General features: G+C 41.2%; 1 protein-coding gene across 11 annotated transcripts in view; it reads left to right on the forward strand.

Annotated features, from left to right (window-relative positions):
- LOC122557273 (serine protease 23-like) overlaps positions 1–14,732 on the forward strand; it is a 270,056-nt gene that overhangs the window by 55,764 nt on the left and 199,560 nt on the right. The window lies entirely within an intron of this gene.

The raw sequence follows: 14,732 nt of genomic DNA on the forward strand, positions 1-14,732 counted from the left end.
TCTTCCTCCACCATTGCCACTAGAACTTTTCCAAAAATTTATCCCTAGCACATTTTATTTCTTATCCAAGTCCTCAACAAATTCCAAAAACATATATTAGCTGATGACATCCATCTCTTTCTTGCCAGCCCCTTTCTTGATCCATCCATTGGCTCCATTAAGCATAAAAAAAAGGACGCAATAGGCTATATCATTCCTTGAACCTTTTCTGTTCATGAATTGACATTTTGTTTGATCAAAATCCAACTCTGGATGGGAAGAAATTCCCTCCAAGCAAACATCAAGATGATCGCCTCAGGCGACTGACTGTGGAGTTTGCACGTTCTCCCCGTGTCTGCGTGGGTTTCCTCCGGGTGCTCCGGTTTCCTCCCACAGTCCAAAGATGTGCAGGTAAGGTGAATTGGCCATGCTAAATTGCCCGTAGTGTTAGGTAAGGGGTAAATTTAGGGATATGGGTGGGTTGCGCTTCGGCGGGTCGGTGTGGACTTGTTGGGCCGAAGGGCCTGTTTCCACACTGTAACGTAATCTAATCTAATCTAATCTAATCTAATCTAATCAAAGTGGATGTTCCTGCCAAAAGCTCTTTTCCCTAGCCTAGAAGAATGGAAAGACATGGTTTTATTTCTTTTTTAACAGAGTTATTTTTGTGGGCTTGATATGGAGAAGTCTGGAGGCCTGTTAATTTGCATGCATTTTTAATGAAGTTTTATAACCATTGCATTGAAGAAATGGGGTTAACAGTTCAATATATACAAAAAGCCAAGAGAATAAAATTCTGTGCTGCTGCTTAGTGACAAGGATCTAGGTCACACAGAGAGACAGAAAAATCTCGATGTTAGTCATTCATGTCAGTAGGTTGTGCCAGAGAAAGAGTGCTGGAACCTGAGTTGAGAGAACTTGTGTTTGCTCTGAAGTTAAAGAAATAGTGAGTCTAGATTGCAGTTTGTTTTCAGTGCGTCAGGAAGAAATACCAGCTATAGGAAAAAGCATGTAGTGATTGCATAGAAATTTGCTGGAAGGAGACTGTCAACCTTACCTGAACAACAAACCTTGTTGCGGAGACAGTGGCAATTCATCACTGGAGGTTTAATGTTAGTAAGGCTATTGCTTGGATAAAAAGAACAGTGTGAACTTAAATCCTATTCTAATGTCTACGATGACATCTTTCAAAGCTTTTAGTCTAGTCCAGTATAATTTACGTTTTTCTTGTTTAGCAGACACTTTATTCTTTGTGTTGAAAGTACTCTGGCAGACTCTTGCAAATACATTCATCAACTGACCGGCATGTTTAAAACAAAACAAAGTTAGTGCTGATCAAACCGGGCTCACTCAGGTCTGACTTGTCCAGCTAGGATAATAACATCTTTTTCTTATTTTGTCAAACTGTGGACCTTGTCTTCTGTCTCTCAGTGTGTACATTAACAAATGTTTCTACGTGCCAGCAACTTATCCTGCTTTCTCTGTAGTGGGGTTTTCTCCATGACCGTTTCTAGCATATATGCTATTATAGCACCAAATTTTGGCTGTTGTCTCTTGGGTAGGAGCTGGTGGTCTAATGGTATTATCGCTGGACTGTTAATCCAAAGACCCAGTCTTTCTGGGAACCCAGGTTTGAATCCCACTATGGCAAATAGTGGAATTTGGATCAAATAAAATTCTGGAACAAAGAGTCTACTAATGACCATTGATCCTTTGCTGATTGTCAGGAAAAATCCACCTGGTTCACTAATGTCCTTTAGGGAAGGAAACTGCCATCCTTAACTAGTCTGGTTTACATGTAACTCCAGATCCACAGAAATGTGATTGATTCTTACCTGCCCTTTCGGCAAATATGGATAAGGAATAAATTCTGGCCTAGCCAGTCATGTCCATGTCCTATGAATGAATAAAAAAAGGAGCCTTATTTTGCTTCTCGATAGCACCTTTTTGCGAAGTACATGGTGCATCATCACTTTCTGTGACTTGGTCAGATTCTGTAAGTGTGTAATCGTACCAATTAATTTGGAGGAATGCATCCCAACAATTTGAATGCCTTGCTGTAAAATTACTGCTTTTCTGTGTATACCCTTAAAATTACAAGACCTGTTCATTTTTATTCTCCATTCTTTTTGAAATAAAAAAACAACTTGCCTTCCCTATTACCAAACTTGGATTCACACACAAACACCCCAAATCCCTCTGTACTACAGCTTTCTATAGTCTTTCCTCATTAAATAATACTCAGTGCATAACCTGACATTTTCTTTACTATATTCCATTTGTCATTTCTACAAATGAAGTGAACATAGGAGGTATGGTTAGTAAGTTTGCAAATGACACCCAAACTGGTGGTGTAGTGGACAGCGAAGAAAGTTTACTCAGAATACAACGGGATCTTGATCAGATGGGCCAATAGGCAGAGTAGTGGCAGATGGAGTTTCATTTTGATAAATATGAGGTGTCGCATTTTGGAAAGGCAAATCAGGGCTGGACTTATACACTTAAAGTTAAAGTCCTGGGTAGTGTTGCTGAACAAAGAGATCTTGGAGTACAGGTTCATAGTTCCTTGAAAGTGAAGTCACAGGTAGATAGGATAGTGAAGAAGGCATTTGGTATGCTTGCCTTATTGGTCAGTGCACTGAGTATAGGAGTTGGGAGTTCATATTGTGGCTGTACAGGACACTGGTTAGGCCACTTTTGCAATATTGTGTGCAGTTCTGGTCTCCCTGCTAGAAGAAGGATGTTGTGAAATTTGAAAGTGTTCAGAAAAGATTTATAAGGATTTTGCCAGGATTGGATTTGGAGATGCCGGTGTTGGACTGGGATGTACAAAGTTAAAAATCACACAACACCAGGTTATTGTCCAACAAGTTTAATTGGAAGCACTAGCTTTCCGAGTGCCGCTCCTTCATCAGGTGGTTGTGGAGGACACAACTGTAAGACACAGAATTTATAGCAAAAGTTTACAGTGTGATGTAACTGAAATTATACATTGAATAATACCTTGATTGTTTGTTGAGTCGCTCATCTGTTAGAATGACCATGATAGTTTCACTTCTTTCATATGTAAATCACAAAATTTTTTTAAAAAGTTACATTCTCAGGTTAACTGTAACAATTAGTGTCAGCCCAGATAAGATGTTAAGATGTTGAAGCTGTTAGCCCCCGTGTTCCCTGTCTGTGCGATAATGTTTAGACTGATTCTAATCTAAAAAGTGAGTTAACAGTCTTACATGGATTCATGCAGTTTTTGAGCAAAGTACAATGGAACTCTGCAAGTACAAATTCACCCCACAAACGAATATATGTGTGTGTGTGTGTGTGTGTGTGTGTGTGTGCTTCTGTATGGGTTGGGGGGTGAAAAGTGGCCCAGCAGAGGCTGATAGCTAAGTTCCGTACCCATAGGGAGGGCCTCAACTGGGACCTTGGGTTCATGTCACACTACAGGTGATCACCATTGCACTATACACACACAGAAACTCCTATACACACACACACACACACTTACACACACACTCACACACTCACACATGCATCCTCTCACAGACTTAGACCACTTTGCACTCACATACACACATATACACTCTCTCTCACAGACATTCACAGCCCCCCATCACACACAGACACACATACTCCTACCGACACACACACACTCCCACACTCTCACATGCATCATCTCACAGACTTAGACACTTTGCACTCACACACACACACTCTCTCTCGCACTCACAACCCCCCCACCCCAGACAGCCAGACACACATAAAAAAACCCATATGCACACATACACATACACATTTGTGGGGTGAATTTGTACTTGCAGAGTTACATTGTACTTTGCTCAGAAATTGCATGAATCCATTAAATCACAGACTCTGTTAACACAGAAAATGGGGGAGATACTTAATGAATATTTTGCATCTGTATTTACTGTGGAAAAGGATATGGAATATAAAGACTGTAGGGAAATAGATGGTGACATCTTGCAAAATGTCCAGATTACAGAGGAGGAAGTGCTGGATGTCTTGAAATGGGTAAAAGTGGATAAATCCCCAGGGACCTGATCAGGTGTACCCGAGAACTCTGTGGGAAGTCAGAGAAGTGATTGCTGGGCCTCTTGCTGAGATATTTGTATCATCGATAGCCACAGGTGAGGTGCCGTAGACTGGAGGTTGGCAAACGTAGTGACACTGTTTAAGAAGGGCGGTAAAGACAAGCCAGGGAACTATAAACTGGTGAGCCTGATCTCAGTGGTGGGCAAGTTGTTGAAGGGAATCCTGAGGGACAGGATGTACATGTATTTGGAAAGGCAAGGACTGATTAGGGATAGTCAACATGGCTTTGTGTGTGGGAAATCATGTCTCACAAACTTGATTGAGTTTTTTGAAGAGGATTGATGAGGGCAGAGCAGTAGATGTGATCTATATGGACTTCAGTAAGGCGTTCAACAAAGTTCCCGATGGGAGACTGATTAGCAAGGTTAGATCTCATTGAATACAGGGAGAACTAGCCATTTAGATACAGAACTGACTCAAAGATAGAAGACAGAGGGTGGTGGTGGAGGGTTGTTTTTCAGACTGGAGGCCTGTGACCAATGGAGTGCCACAAGGATCAGTTCTGGGTCCTCTACCTTTTGTCATTTACATAAATAATTTGGATGGGAGCAAAGGAAGTACAGTTAGTAAGTTTGCAGATGACACCAAAATTGGAGGTGTAGTGGACAGCGAAGAGGATTACCTCAGATTACCACAGGATCTGGGCCAATGGGCTGAGAAGTGGCACTTGGAGTTTAATTCAGATAAATGCGAGGTGCTGCATTTTGGGAAAGCAAATCTTAGCATGACTTATACACTTAATGGTAAGGTCCTATGGGGGTGTTGCTGAACAAAGAGACCTTGGAGTGCAGGTTCATAGCTCCTTGAAAGTGGAGTCGCAGGTAGATAGGATAGTGAAGAAGGTGCTTGGTATGCTTTCCTTTATTGGTCAGAGTATTGAGTACAGGAGTTGGGAGTTCATGTTACAGCTAGATAGGACATTGGTTAGGCCACTGTTGGAAGGAGCGGTGCTCCGAAAGCTTCCAATTAAACCTGTTGGACTATAACCTGTGTTGAGTGATTTTTAGCCAGGGTTGGAGGGTTTGAGCTATAGGGAAAGGCTAAGTACGCTCAGGCTACTTTCGTTGGAGCATTGGAGGCTGAGGGGTGCCCTTAAAGAAGTTTATAAAATCATGCAGGCATGGATAGGGTAAATAGACAAGGTCTTTTCCCCAGGGTAGGGGAGTCAAGAAGTAGCGACCATAGCTTTAAGCTGAGGAGGGGAAAGATTTAAAAGGAACCTAAAGGACAACATTTTCACGCAGAGGGTGGTGCGTGTAAGGAAGAGTTGCCAGAGGAAGTGGTGGAGGCTGGTACAATTATAACATTTAAAAGATATCCGGATGGGTTTGTGAATAGGAAGTGTTAAGAGGGATATGGGACAAATGCTGGCAAATGGGATTAGATTTATCTAAGATATCTGGTTGGCATCGACAAGTTGGACCGAAGGGTCTGTTTCCGTGCTGTACATCTGTCAAACTACATTTTTGCACACTCACTCATCTGTCCATGTCTCTCTATAGACTCTTAGTATTATTCTCACTACTTGCCTTTCCACCTACTTTTCTGTTGTTTCCAACCTTGGCCATTGTTCTTCAGCTTCTTTCATTTAGATCATCAATTAATAATAAATAATTGTGACCCCCAGAATTTATCATTGTGACACTCCACTAGTTACATGCTATCATCCTGATATTCCCCACACAGGCTCATTGGAACCATGTCGAGAGTGTGGTGCTGGAAAAGCACAGCAGGTCAGACAATATCTGAGGAGCAGGAAAATCGATGTTTCGGGCAAAAGCCTTTCATTCAGGAAGAGCTTTTGCCCGAAACATCGATCTTCCTGCACCTCGGATGCTGCCTGACCAGCTGTGCTTCAGCACCACACTCTCTACTCTAATTTCCAACATCTGCAGTCCTCACTTTTACCTCATTGGAACTATGGCCAATAGATCCAGCCACAGCAGGGGTTAACATTAATATGGCCAATGTGCAATGTAAATATAGAACAATTAAGGAGGAGTAAATATGCCAGCAAGTCCAAATGAAGACCCTACAACTGAAATTCCATACATGATGTGGAGGGGGAACAGAAAGCCCAGAGTCCATTGTCTTCAATGCCATTTCCACAATATGAATAAGGTACATTGCTGCCACAGAAATGAGGATGTCATAGAGGTATACAGCACAGAGACAGGCCCTTTGGCCCAAACTGGTCCATGCCGACCAAAATATCCATCCACATTAACCCCATTTCCCTGAACTTGGGCCAAATCCTTCTAAATCTTTCCTATCCATGTATTTGTCCAAATGCATTTTAAAAGTTGTTAATGTAGCCATCTCAAAAACTTCCACTAGCAGCTCATTCCATATGCGTACCACCCTCTGTGTAAAACATTTGCCCTTTAGATTCCCTTTTATTCTTTCCCCTCTAACCTTAAACTGATGTCCTCTAGTCCTCGATTCCCCAAGCCGGGGAAAAAGACAGTGCCTTCACCCTATCATGCCTTTCATGATCTTATACACTTCTATAAGATCCCCTCTCAGTCTCCTACGCTATAAAGAAAAAAGTCCTAGCTTGTCCAATCTCTACCTAAACCTCTGACTGTTGAGTCCTGGCAACATCCTTATAAATTTCTTCTGCACACTCTCCACTTTAATAAAATCCTTCCTATAGCAAGGTGACCAAAACTGAACACAATACTCCACGTGCAGCCTCACCAAGGTCCTGTACAACTGCAACATAACTTCCCAACATCTATACTCAATGCCCTGACTGATGAAGGCCAAAGTGCCAAAAGCCTCCTTCACTGCCCTATCTACCTGTGACTCCACTTTCAGAGAACCATGCACCTGAACTCTAAGGTCCCTTTGTTCCACTACACTCCTTAAGGCCCTACCTTTCACCATGAAATTCCAACCTTGGCTTAACTTCCCAAAATGCAAGATCTCACGCTTATCTATATTAAACTCTATTTGCCGTTTCTCGGCCCACCACCCCTGCTGATCAAGGTCCTGCTGCAATTTCTGATAACCTTCCATACTGTCCATGATACGGTCTATTTTAGTGTCATCGCAACTTACTAATCATGCCTTGTACATTCTCTTCCAAATCATTGATATAGATAACAAACAGTAATGGGTCCAACGAATGGGACACTATCACAGAACTATGTCATGTGCTAGAGAGGGACTTACAACCTGAAGGAGTGAGTGGCCATCCTGTCCCTGTGGCTATCAAAATTACAACTACACTAATTTTTTGTTGAACTGGCTGCTTCCAAGGAGCCACTGGGGACCTGGGTGGGATCTCACACTGCTAGACCCACAAATATTTCAAGTTTGTTGGCAATGTAATCTGTGCCAAATGCCACCACTTCATCTCTGACAAGGTGAGTGATTCAGTTCAGACAGTAGTGTCAAACCTCCCCACCCCTCCCCCCACTCCGCCCCGGTGCAGGAAATAATAGTCTGTACTCAGGTTGCACTGAGAATGACATTCAAATGCAGCAAACTTCATCCATAGAATAAGATTCCATTCAGTCAATGTATAAGTCATTGTGATCTTCAGTACCACAAATTAGAGATACAATGCAGCCCATACTTCCACCAGGGCTATGGTGAAACAGATGCTAGCTCTGCTGAAGAGGAGATTCCAATGCTTGCATTGGTCTGCAGAAACCTTGCAGTACAGTTCCGATAGAGTGTGCTTCAGAATCCTTGCATGCTGCACTCTGCACAACTGGAGCAGGAAAAGAAAGAACTTGATGGTTGCTGAAGAGCTGAAGCTCCGTCAGTGGCAAGTACTTCTGCTGCTAGTGATTGCACGATAGTGTGAGCATGGTATTGTCAGAGCAAGGTGCATATATAATGAGGAGAGCAATGGAGAATGCCGTGAGATCACCTTTTTTGAGAAGGTGACCAAACAGGCAGATGAGAGTAAAGCATTTAATGTGGTGTATATGGATTTCAGTAAAGTGTTTGATAAGATTCCACACGGTAGGCTATTGCACAAAATATGGAGGCATGGGATTGAGGGGGATTTAGTGATTTGGATCAGAAATTGGCTAGCTGAAAGAAAGTGGTGGTTGATGGGAAATCTTCATCCTGGCATTCAGTTACTAATGGTGTACCACAAGGATCTGATTTGGGCCACTGCTGTTTGTCATTTTTATAAATGGCCTGGATGAGGGCATAGAAGGATGGTTTAGCAAATTTGTGGATGTCACTAAGCTTGGTAGAGTTGTGGATCGTGTCGAAGGGTGTTGTAGGTTACAGAAGGCTGCAGAACTGGGCTGAGAGGTGGCAAATAGAGTCTAATGTGGAAAAGTGTGAGGTGATTCACTTTGGAAGGAGCAATAGAAATAAAGAATACTGGACTAATGGCAAGATTCTTGGTAGTATAGATGAACAGAGAGATCTCGGTATTCATATACATAGATCCCTGAAAGTTTGCACCCAGGTTGGTGGTGTTGTTAAGAAGGCATACAGTGTGTTAACTTTTATAGTAGTGGAATTGAGTTTCAAAACCATGAGATCATGCTGCAGCTGTACAAAACTCTGGTGCAGCCGCACTTGAAGTATTGCGTACAGTTCTGGTCGCTGCATTATTGGAAGGATGTGGAAGCTTTCCAAAGGGTTCAGAGGAGATTTACTAGGATGTTGCCTGGTATGGAGGGAAGGTATTATGAGGAAGGTCTAAGGGACTTGAGGCTGTTTTTGTTAGAGAGAAGAAGGTTACGAGGTGACTTAATTGAGACAATTAAGATAATTAGACGGTTAGATTAGACGGGTGGACAGTGAGATCCTTTTTCCTCGGATGGTGATGGCTAGCACGAGGGGGACATACCTTTTAAATTGAGGGGTGATAGATATAGGACAGATGTCAGAGGTAGTTTCTTTACTAAGAGACTAGTAGGGGTGTGGAACAGCCTGCCTGCAACACTAGTAGATTTGCCAACCATAAGGGCATTTAAGTGGTCATTGGATAGACATATGGTTGAAAATGGAATATGGTTGAAAATGGAATAGTGTAATGGAATGGGCTTCAGATTGGTTTCACAGGTAGGCGCAACATCGAGGGTCAAAGGGCCTGTACTGCGTTGTAATGTTCTATGTTCACGGAGACAATCCTTTAATAAAACTCCTGAAATTGACAGTTAGCCAATTCTTTTGTAAAAGTCAGTCTGTAGTTTCTAATCGTCATGTTCAGGTAACCATCCTAGAAATCTTTCCTTGTGAATAGAATAATTACTTATTCAATCTTACAGCTCCTTCTACATACCAGTCCAGTGGTCCCACTTTTATGTTTACTTAGTAAATCAATTAAACCCAATCATCTGCTCAACTACTTGCTATATTCACATGACATACAGAGAGACTGAAATGCAGACAGATACACAAAAAAAGATGTAGGACTAAATACATTAAAAATGTATAGGTAAACACACTGAAGATAAAGTGTTGGGAGGTTAGACAAAATACATTTCTAAATAGAGCAAAAAATCAATAAAGGCTGAAGGAAAGGAGAGAAACACTGAATAATTGGAAATGAAGGAAGGAAAATGTGGGAAGATTGGGAATGGCAATAATGACACTGAAGCCATACAGTGGTCCTGTGGGTCAGTAATTAGTACTCCTACCCCTGAGCCAGAATAGTCCCACTTCAGGATTTATTGGACATAGAAGGAGTGTTCATGACGTAGTTCAACAGGTTGATAATCGGTCTGCTAGTTCTTCCAAAATTTCTGCAGTATTACACATTATGTATTAATGATCTGGATGAAGGGACTGGGGCATTCTAGCGAAGTTTGCTGATGATACAAAGTTGGGTGGATAGGCAGGTAGTACTGAGGAACTGGGGAGGCTGCAGAAGGATCTAGACAGTTTGGAGGAGTGGTCCAGGAAATGGCTGATGGAATTCAATGTGAGCAAATGCGAGGTTTTGCACTTTGGAAAAAAGAATAGAAACATGGACCACTTTCTAAACGGTGAGAAAATTCGTAAAGCCAAAGTACAGAGGGATCTGGGAGTGCTAGTTGAGGATTCTCTAAAGGTAAACATGCAGGTTGAGTCCGTGATTAAGAAAGCGAATACAATGTTGTCAATTATCTCAAAGGGGTTGGAATATAAAAGCACTGTTGTGCTACTGAGACTTTATAAAGCTCTGGTTAGGCCCCATTTGGTGTACTGTGTCCAGTTTTGGTTCCCACACCTCAGGAAGGACATACTGGCACTGGAGCGTGTCCAGCGGAGATTCACACGGATGATCCCTGGAATGGTAGGTCTAACATATGAGGAACGGCTGAGGATCCTGGGATTGTATTCATTGGAGTTTAGAAGATTAAGGGGAGATCTAACAGAAACTTACAAGATAATACATGGCTTGGAGAGGGTGGATGCTAGGAAATTGTTTCCGTTAGGCGAGGAGACTAGGACCCGTGGACACAGCCTTAGAATTAGAGGGGGTCAATTCAGAACAGAAATGCGGAGACATTTCTTCAGCCAGAGAATGGTGGGCCTGTGGAATTCATTGCCACAGAGTGCAGTGGAGGCTGGGACGCTAAATGTCTTCAAGGCAGAAATTGATAAATTCTTGATGTCACAAGGAATTAAGGGCTACGGGGAGAATGCGGGTAAGTGGAGTTGAAATGCTCATCAGCCATGATTGAATGGCGGAGTGGACTCGATGGGCCGAATGGCCTTACTTCCGCTCCTATGTCTTATGGTCTTAAAAAGGAGAAAATGTTTCTGTGAAGTTAAGAAAGAAGTAAACTCATCTTAAAAAAAGGAGTAAACTCTTATGGATTAGAAATGGAGTTTAATCATACTATCATGAACTGAAAACAACATTTGCTGAAAATACTTAGCAGCTGAAACAGCATCTGTGTTCATTTCTGGTCAATGAACTTTCATTACAAATGGAAAATAGAGATATAACAGGCTTTAAGTGCAACAGTGGAAAGAGGGTACAAAGAACAAAAGGGAAGGCCTGCAATTGGTTGGAGACAGGAGAGATTACATGATAAAAGGACAAATAATATCCCTCATGGCCCATTATGTGGAAATCTCCTCATGGTTTAATTCCTATAGTTTTTCTCCAGAATCTGTGGATCTATTGTAATGTTACTTTAATAAAATTATCAGTGGAAAGACATGAATCAAGAGTGACAAATATAATGCAAACTTTCATAATAGAACATAATGAATATTTATCAGTTCTTATTTAAAGAAAAATAATAAAAATGAAATTTATCCCTATGTCAGCAGACCATTGAATTACAGAAGCACTATATCTCATTACATCCATACTTTCTTGAATTACAGATACATATGCTTTCCAGCAGAAGTCATTGAGACCAGAGTACTAAAGTCAATTAACTGTCAGGGATAGCTGGTGTTATGATTCAAACTAATGATAATACTAGAAAATCAGATCCCAGAATGAAACCTGGCTTAATAGATGATATCTATTTTTTGCAGTTTGTTAACGTGTAAGTTAGTCTCTGAAACATATCCAAATAAGGCTGCAGATATTCTTTAATAACAGAACATAAATTATTCCACACAAAAGAATACGTAACTGAAACTTTATGTAGATTTAAGACAGAAACATTTTTACACAAACAGCAAAGTTTCAACCTGTTCCTTAATACTATCTTTTATAGGTACTCAATTCCAGAGAAATGTAATCCCCATTTTCAACTCTAAGTTATTACTTAACTGACTCATCCCAGTTTCTTTTTCTTGGACTGTGGAGACAGTTTTATGATTCCCTTCTGAGTTGCTTGGCATGAACCTTTCACAATTCTGAAGGCCTAAACATTTTTTTAACAGTTCTTTCAGTTTGAAGATTTCCATTGAAACACTCTTGGCTGAGAAAGTCTCCAAAACTAAACAGTTTGGTCATGGCGACTGGCTCCCCTGAACAAAAATCCGATTCTGCAGCAAGGAGAAGCTTTTCTCCATTCTGAACTGAACTCCTGGTTCTTCTGAACTGAGACTTTGAACCTTCTCTGAAGTCAAAACAAAACTAATGACTTTTTGTTCTGTTATAAACTTAGCAATATAAACATTCTATCCATTAACACTGTAGGAGTCCTTCTCGGCATTGACGCAGTCGCATGCTTTCTTGTTCACTGTTCCAAATTACTTTTTAAACCAATTAAAAAGATATTCCTTCACAGAAATGACCCACATCCATCTGCCTCTATTTAAGTCCAAATTCCAAAACACTTATGTATTAAGCACCTTTCATCACAGTTGGATCAATGAAAATGGGCCAAGTGAATCGCAAATAAGTATTTAAATGATGGAACAAGTTAAATGCCATCAATAGCTTTATCATTTAATAGCTTTGTGATACAGTTGTCACAACATTAACAAAAACATCCAAGTGACTAAGCATGGGGTGGCACAGTGGTAAGTACTGCTGCCTCACAGTGTCAGGGACCCAGGTTCAGTCCACTCTCGGGTGACTATCTACGCGGAGTTTGCATATTCTCCCCGTGGCTGCACGGGATTCCTCCAGGTGCTCCAGTTTCCTCCAACAGTCCAAGCATGTGCAGGTTAGGTGGATTGACCATGCTAAATTGCCCATTATGTTCAGGGATGCGCAGACTGTGTGATTACCCTTGGGAAATGCAGGGTTACAGGGATGGTGGGTGGAGGGTCTGGGTGGAGTGCTGTTTGGAGGGTTGGTGTGGACTTCATGGGTCAAATGGTCTGCTTCCACATTATAGGGATTCTGTGTTCTAAGTCATGGCTGGTTTTCATCTTTCACAAATGACATCCCCCTTGCTACCCATTGTCCCAAATGTTTCTCTAAGAGCATGTGAAAAATGTATTGATCAATTGACATTTGCACTTTTCTTCAGAGTTCCCTTGCATGTTAGTTTTTAATCTTAGCTTTATCTTTCAGCAAGGATGAGGATCAAGCAAAAATAAATTATGTCAGTCCTGTTTTGTATAAGGCAGTTGGCATGAAATGGTTAACTTGGAAGCTTTGAAATAGCCATTCCTATCTCATTGGCTGAAGCATCTCTGGGAGAAAGCAATCAGTTGTAAGGTGTTAGTTATAGTTCTCAGTTAGCAAGTTCTACAATCTACAGCTGCGTTGCATAGACCTAGTTATACAGCATGGAAACGTGCCCTTCAGTCCAACTCATCCATGCCGACCAGAATTAATCTACTCCCATTTTGTCAGCATTTGGCCCATATTGCTCTAAACCCTTTCAATTCATGTACTTATCCAGATGCCATTTAACTGTGGTAATCGTACAGCTTCCACCTCTTCCTCTGGCAGCTCATTCCATACATACACAGTCCTCTGCATGAAAAAGTTGCCCCTTTTAAATCTTTCCCCTCTCACCTTAAACCTATGTCCTCTAGTTCTTGACTCCACACTCCTTGTCTATTTACCATATCCATGCCCCACATGATTTTATAAACTTCTTTAAGGTCACCCCTCAGCAGCCGACGCAACAGGGAAAATAACCCCAGCCTATTCAGCCTCTCCTTATACCTCAAGCCCTCCAACCCTGGCAACATCCTTGTAAATCTTTTCTAAACCCTTTCACATTTCACAATATCCTTCCTATAGGAAGGAGACCAGAATTGCGCACAATATTCCAAACGTGGCCTAACCAATATCCTTCAGTCTCAACATAATCTCCCAAATTCAATACCCAAAACACTGACCAATAAAGGCAAGCATACCAAGTACCTTCTTCACTATCTTGTTTACCTATGGCTCCACTTCCAAGGAACTATGAACCCGCATTCCAAGGTCCCTTTGTTCAGCAACATTCCCCAATGCCTTACCATTAAGTGTATAAGTCCTGCTGTAATTTGCTTTTCCAAAATGCAGCACCTCACATTTATCTAAATTAAATTCCATCTGCCACTCCTTGGCCCATTGACCCAACTGATCAATATCCCATTGTACTCTTTTTCGCTGTCCACTACACCACCAATTTTGGTGTCATCTGCAAAGTTACTAACCATACCTCCTATATTCAGATCCAATTCATTTATATAAATGACAAAAAGTGAATCCAGCAATGATTGTTGTGGCATACCGCTGGTTACAGGCCTCCAGTCTGAAAAGCAACCCTCCACCACATTATTATCTCTTAACAGATTGAAATATGGCTTATCTGGTGTCAATGTAGTTAACTAGGCTTAATCTAATGTAATCTGTCAATTTACTATATTGTAATTAAATATTTCTTGTTACTTAATGACCTGCATCTTTTGTCACGGTCTATCAGTAGTTAATTCATCACTACTTTATAGGAATAAACCCTGTTGATTGGTATTGGAGAAAGGTTTAGTGGCAGCATATCTACCTAAAGACGATCTTATCATAACCAGATGCAAGCTGTGGCCATCTTACTCTGCTGAAGGAATTGTGTTCATGGAATCTTAAAATGAAGGCAAAAATGTACAGAACCACTAATAACTTGCAAACATTCTGTCACTAAACATTTTGAAATAAAAAGGGTGATGGTATTGCAACAAAATTCCAGTCTTGGATTAGGGTACACATGTGCAAGACAGGCCCAAGTTAAGCAAAACTGTTAACTATTTGAGAATTACTGGAGCACTGCTGCCAATGACTCAAAAGAATTGTATGAATTAGGGAGTAGTTCTTTAATTCT

Source organism: Chiloscyllium plagiosum, unplaced genomic scaffold (genome assembly GCF_037043375.1).
Source record: "Chiloscyllium plagiosum isolate Xiang-an unplaced genomic scaffold, Cpla_swu_hap1 HiC_scaffold_11, whole genome shotgun sequence".
Taxonomy (NCBI): domain Eukaryota; kingdom Metazoa; phylum Chordata; class Chondrichthyes; order Orectolobiformes; family Hemiscylliidae; genus Chiloscyllium; species Chiloscyllium plagiosum.